The 7163-nt window shown below is 35.8% G+C and overlaps 1 pseudogene; it reads left to right on the top strand.

Annotated features, from left to right (window-relative positions):
- The first annotated feature begins 311 nt into the window (after positions 1–311).
- On the top strand, positions 312–1154 carry LOC121263263 (annotated as a pseudogene).
- Positions 1155–7163: the final 6009 nt, after the last annotated feature.

Genomic DNA, 7163 nt, shown 5'->3' with positions numbered 1-7163 from the left:
GATATTATTTTAGAATATAATTTCTATATATATAAGTTATCTATATATCGACTATCTCATAACGGTACACCAAAACATACCGATATCAAAATATTCCGTTCCAATAATTGAACCGAAACAATCACTAGAACAGAATTCAAAACTTTGCTCAAGAGCTCAAATCCAGGTGGAAACCATATGGAGTGGGGTGGGGTGGGGTGGGGTGGGGGAGGGTTCTGTTTTAAGGTAGAAGGTCATGTTGGCCAGGTTCATTTTCCATCCCAAGAGAAAAGCATGAAGAGGTGAGGTGAATGGAAATAAATGATGCGACAAACCCTCTGTTGGTCACCGTGGGAGAGGGAGAGAGGAGGGGCAGATAGAAGGCATGGTCTCGTTGAAGCTCCAAAAGCAGCTCGTCGCGAGTTTGCTGAACTGCGGCAGAGGGAAGGTCTGGCTGGACCTTAATGAGATCAATGAAATCTCTATGGCCAATTCTAGGCAGAACATCAAGAAACTGGCAAAGGACGGTCTCATAATCAAGAAACCAACAAAGATCCACTCTCATGCATGAGCAAACAGAATGTAGGAGGCCAAGAGGAAGGGTCGCCACTCCGGATATGGTAAGCGCAAGGGTACCAGGGAGGCAAGGCTGCCAACCAAAATCCTCTGGATGAGGAGAATGCGTGTGCTTAGGCGTTTGCTCCGTAAGTACCAGGAATCAAAGAAAATTAACAAGCACATGTACATGAAGGTGAAAGGTAATGTATTTTAAAACAAGCAGGTCCTCGTGGAGAGTATTCATAAGTCAGGCTGAAAAGGCAAGAGAGAAGACTCTTTCTGATCAGTTTGAGGCCAAGTGTGCTAAGAACAAGGCAAGCAGGGAGAGAAAAATATTCAAGAGAGAAGAACGGTTGGCACAGGGTCCTGGAGAGAGGACACCAAAAGTTGCTGCACCACAACTAGCAGAGGGGGGCAAAAAATCCAAGAAGTGAGAAGTGAAACATCTCCATGATGAACACTGAATAGGGTTCCTTCTTGTGGATTGTCTTTCAATTATAAAGAATTGAACCTTGGAATTCTAATTGTTATTTTGTTCTTTTTTTTCCTAATTTCTTGATGATGTATTTGTTATATTTCTCATGTCTTCTAAGACATGAGAATTTTGAACCGCACTTGTATTAGTTGAAGTACAGTTATCTTTAAAAATAAAAAAGAAAAAAAGAATGGAAATAAATGATAGTGGTCCTGCTCACATCATCTTGTTGTTGTGATAAATACCACACTCACATACAATGATAACGAGACAGATAGTACAATTAATATATAAATACAAGAATCAAGCATACACACGACACACAATATTTAACGTGGTTTGGCAGCGTGACTACGTCGACAGAGCTATAGAAGATTTTATTCAGTAGAAATTACAATCAAGTTAGGTGGATCAAAATAAAGGATAGTGGTCATGCTCACATCATCCTTTGTACGTCATTTTCTCTTTTGTCTAATATTGCTACCACTATGAGCAACAACTAAATCGTTTGCAATTATTTCAACTAGGATCATGCTAGCGGGCCGACTAGCTTTACAGCTAATCGTACCGCTAGTTATAGATTTTTTTTTCTTTTTTTAAAGTATTTACTAACATTTTTAATCATTAAAAAAATTAAAAAAATATTATACAATTTCAATAATAATCACTTTTTTAACCATTAAATAAAATTAAAAAATTAAAATACATAAATGATAAGATTGAGCCGTAAGTTTGAGTAATGGTCCAATGGTGCCTGAATAGTTTTTTGAAAGTAATTAGAATTAAGGTAGGTATTTAGAAGTTTAGTGGGACCTATTTTTAACAAATAGCTTACGAAAGACATTTATTTGAATAATGATAGGATTATTACCTTACTACTATTCATTTACAATTCTTTTTGTATTTGATTCTTTCAATTTTTTATTTTACTTAATGATTAAGGAAGTGACTATTAATAAATTTATATATTTTTTTAATTTTTTCATAGTGATTAAGGATGTAAAAAAATACTTAAAAGAAAATGATAAAAAAATAAAAAAACTTGAAATGCAGTAGATGGGTATTAATAGGATAATAACCCTAATTATCACAATCCTATTTATTTAGCAGGGGCACTAGCGACGCCCCGGCCACCTCGATAATATTTCAGTGGCGTGAACCAATATAATATGCCAAGCTCCATGCCACTTACTGGCAGAGAAATTACTAATTATGACCCACTTAATCCGCTTTCTTCTTTGTCCAAATTGGTTGAATTGCTCCAGCTGAGAAAACCTTTCCAAGTCTTTTTATAAGTAGTTAATTTATTGTCGGATAAACCTAGTTTTTTACGACAACTGGATCGTGATGAACAGATGTGATCTTTTGAGATCGAAGACCCATGTTTTAAATTATGTACCAGGTTTAAAAGTCTTAAGAAGTGGTTGAAAGATTCGGAAAGATATAGATAATAAAGAGTGAAGTTGTAATCAAAAATCAACTTGATCAGACTTAAAATACATTAACGTAGCCATGTGGAACTCGTACTTTTTTATAAATTCAACTGGATCTTGTAATTTTTCTTTTTATATTTTCAGCCCTGTATTATCATAAAGTGACAGCCTCCTCGTGTAAAGGATGTGTTTCACACCACCAGCCACTCCAATGATTTCTAATGAACAGCTTGACGACACTGGGTGTCCAAGATAAGCTCCGATATATATATATATATATATATATATATATATATATGTATGTGTATATTGTTATATATATATATATATGTGTGTGTCTGTATATTGTCTTCTACTTCTTGACACTACGACACAATTTATCTTTTGTCACAGAGAAAATCGTCACCAAAAATTGCCAAAACGTCACTAAAGATATTTGGTGACGGTTTGAAACTGTCACCTAATATGCGTCACAAAAAAAAATTGGTAACGGTTTACTATTGAACCGTCACTAAAAATATTTTTAGTGATGGTTAGAGGTGTTCCGTTTGGTTGAAAGTTCGAACGTTCCCTTTTTTTGTGACGGTTAAGAACTGTAACAGAAAGTAACGTTCAAACATCTAATTGAACGTTCGAACGACAACCCGACCGATTGGCATTCGAATGAGAGAAATTGACGTTCGTTGATTATAGTTCGAACATATCATATTTACATTCTAACGTTTATGCGTCCGAATGTTAATTATAATAAACGTTTGAATATCCGTTCAAACGTTAACAGACCAATGTTCAAACATAACGGGTTTAACGTTCAGGCGTTATTTCGAATGTAAATGAAGGAGCGTTCGAATGCAAGTGGTACGTTCGGAGGTTTGTTCAAACATTAATCGTTTAATCATTCGAACGTTTTGTTCGTTTAAGGGTCAGAACGTTCGAACGTAGATGCCTACGTTCGAATGTTACTATACAATTTTATGTATTCACGTTTGAACGTTGGTTCGAATGTGAACCAACGTTCGAACATTTTTACTTTACATTCGAACGTACAGATCAGAAATATTAATTTCATAAAATTTAAAAGCATATCAATTGTATCATATTACATAACATCAATTAATAAATAACAATATCTTATAAAATTTTAAAATTAGATATTAAAACTAGCCACAACTACTGATAAAATTTATTTCTTCTTTTTTCCTCGCCCACCGCGATTCTGTTGCAACGACATAGCACGCTCCATTTGCACCATCATCTCCCGTTGCACTTGCTCTTGGACTTCACTACGTATTCTTTCCTCCTGGTCTCTCTGTTGGTGTCTCTAAATGAGACTGTCGCTTTAAGATAGACTCTAACTCTTGTTGTCTCGACCTCATATACTCATTCTCACGCCATGCAGTTTCTAAATCTTAGGTAAGATTATTAATTTGTGAAGTCGATGAAGTTGAGGAGGATGAACATTTATGCTTGATAGATCGTCCCAAACCTCTTTCCATGCAAGACTGCGGCCCGAGCGCTTGCGTGAATATGTCTATGTCACTAGGAGAGGATTCCCCAGAAGTTGACTGCATCTCCATCATTTTTTCCTGCAATTTGAAAGGTAATGATCGTTAATAAGTAACATATTAAAAGAAATAGAAATAAAAAATAAATTATTCACATGTTACATAATTTATTTAACAAAATTAACATTGCTTAGATAATTATCTGCAGTGACAGGATCCATCCGCTCACTATGCTCATTAGTGTGAGCAGCAACATAGACATGAATGAGGGAAATGAGGGAAACGTTTTCAGGATCATCATGTTTCTAACAAAACGACATTAGCAATTTTAAAAAGATAATGATAGTACTTAAATAAAAGAATATAAGAAAAATAAATGAATTCAATAATTTTTTAATTACCATTTTTTCAGCAAGACGGTGGAATGACCTTGAACCGACACGATGATGGACAATCAGAGCGGATCTATTATGTGTATTTGTAGAACTCAAGTGCTACAAAATATATTAACAATGTTAATTGTAATATGTATACATGTAATATATAGAACGAATATGAATGTAAATAATTAAAAGATATAAATGTAAAATACCTGATGATCTGGAGATGTGAAAAGATCACAATACTGCCTCCAATCATCTAACTTCATCTGCTGGAAAGGAGACTGTGCAACCTCTTCCAACGTCTCAAAACTTCTTGAAGTGGTCATGGCATCGTCCCTTGTGACATCGGAATAGTGTAGCCATCAACTCATTCACGGTTCTCAAATCTTCGCTATGACCAAAGTTGAGGTCGAATTCATCCTAACAAGTGAATCAGGTCAAAAATATGATATACTAATCTAGGTGAAAAAAATGTACTCTCACAGTAAACTCACCAGCACATGACTTTGAATGTGCTTCTAAATCTCATTCGGAACATCTCGCCATGAGCGCACATAAAATGGAGCATAAGCTCGAACTACTGTGCCAATATAGGAGGAAAGCGCTGCTGCATAATCATCCACTCCTCTAGTAGAATTATCAGGAATGGGGGTCTTGAGTTTTCCATGCCTTCTATTTTTCTCAAAAGAGATACCACATGTATAGCCACGACCGCGACTTGCAGATACATCAACTACATGATAATAGATAGTATCATTATAGTTATATAGTTATTGAGACAAAAGTATTAACTATATAATTAATTATCAACGACAATATTTCCTTACTAGTAGGTGTCGACTGGTTGTTGTTCTCTTGCGTGTTAACTTGATGTTCAGGAGCAGATTCCTCGAGTGGGGAGTCCTCAATGGGTTCAGGACTTGGACTGGGCAGAGGCACATTTCTTCATTGTCTTTTTGGCAGCATTCTTGAAAATAATTAATTATATCAAAGAAAATTAATTAGAAGAAATTATGAAAATTCAAGATATTTTATAGTCATTTATATGAATAAAATATTTAGTACTTTTATTCTTCATCTTCGGATGTATTTTCCATGCTTGTTTCAGAATCTCCCTCAATAACATCTTCATTATCATCTTGCATCTCTTCTTCATCCTCCTTATCCACCTCCTGGCTGGATTCTGGTCCGTCGTCATCTTCTGACTCCTCTTCGTCTTCCTCCTCACTTACTTGAATTGAATGATCATTTAATATGACGAGTCGAGATGGACTAGTGGGACATCATCTCTACACAAGGGGAGCATTTTGAGTGCACTGAGGTCAACAAACAAGTTAATACCCTCTCTATCTTCCTAGTATGCATCTACAATCGGAGTGTCATCTTCATCTTCACTATTCTCGTAATCTGCACTCGTTTCTGCTTCATATATATTTCGAGGGACAAATTTTTGTACCACTCGCAAAGTTATCTCTCCACTATCTTCATCAATACTTTTCGTTGGATCAATCAAGTAATAGACTTGGGTAGCTTGACAAGCCAATACGAATGGATCATCTTCGTACCATTTAGATGCAGTATTGACTCTTGTAAAGTGATTATCCCTATGTATCGAAACACGACCACCACCTAGATCCCACCAATCACATTTAAAGACATGTTACAGATCCACCCAGATATTTCAATCCGATAATATCACGTATAACACCATAATAGTCAATATCATCTGTTTCATAACTTCCCTCGACCAACACACCAGAGTTTTGAGTCTTTCTATTACGTTCACGGTTCAGAGTATGGAAACTATAACCTCGAACCATGCATGCAGTGTATCGAAGTGCTCTATTTGAGGGATCAAGGGCCAATGTATATAATTCAGAAGAAATTGATCCGGAATCACGAGTACGTTGTTCCAAAATCTAACAATTGAAATAGTATATGTTTATTATTTCATTATCTAGAGTTAAAAGTTTCAAAATATAACATATATATAATTTTAGTTCATACACGTTCTTTAAACCATTCGGAAAATTCTTCTTCATGTCTTGCCTCTATCTTTTCTACACCTTCCGTCCTAAGTTTGTCAATGTGCTCACTGTTATAGAAAAATGCAAAAGAAGTTTATTTTTAGCACAACAGTTATAGTTAAACTTGAAGAACATTAGAATTATTCGAAGCATGGAACGACATACCTGAGATAATCATCAATCTCCAGGCAATTATTTAGCACATACCAGCGAACTTTACCCAACTCTCCATCAATTAAATCGTAACCCGTTTGTGCACCTATGGGTCGTACATTCTAGAAAAACACTAATAGCTCACGAGGAGGCTGAGCAAGATCAGCATTTCGCTCTTGACTATTAAATCGTGTCTTAACACCTCGAAGATATAGAGAGCAAAATGTTAACCATTCATCTTGTATATAAGCCTCTACTATTGAACCCTCAGCTCTGGCTTTATTCCCAATAGTGTGCTTCAGTCGACTTAAATATCTTTCAACTGGATACATCCAACGGAACTGCACCAGTCCACCCAACAGTACCTCTCACGGTAAATGTATTTCTAAATGGACCATGACATCAAAAAATAATGGTGGAAAGATCTGCTCGAATTTACATAATATAGTAGCAATGTCTTCTTCCAATTTCCGCAATTCATCTCGATTTACTACCCGAGAGCACAAATCCTTAAAAAACATACAGAGTTCAAACATGGCGACGCGTACATTAGATGTCAACTTCCCATGAATTCCAACAGGTAATAATTTGTGCAAAAATACGTGACAGTCATGACTTTTCAATCCATTGATTTTCCAGTCATCAGGACT

This window comes from Juglans microcarpa x Juglans regia, chromosome 4S, assembly GCF_004785595.1.
Source record: "Juglans microcarpa x Juglans regia isolate MS1-56 chromosome 4S, Jm3101_v1.0, whole genome shotgun sequence".
Classification (NCBI taxonomy): domain Eukaryota; kingdom Viridiplantae; phylum Streptophyta; class Magnoliopsida; order Fagales; family Juglandaceae; genus Juglans; species Juglans microcarpa x Juglans regia.
The sequence above is the reverse complement of the archived record's forward strand: the minus strand, read 5'-3'. Positions and strand labels throughout refer to the sequence as shown.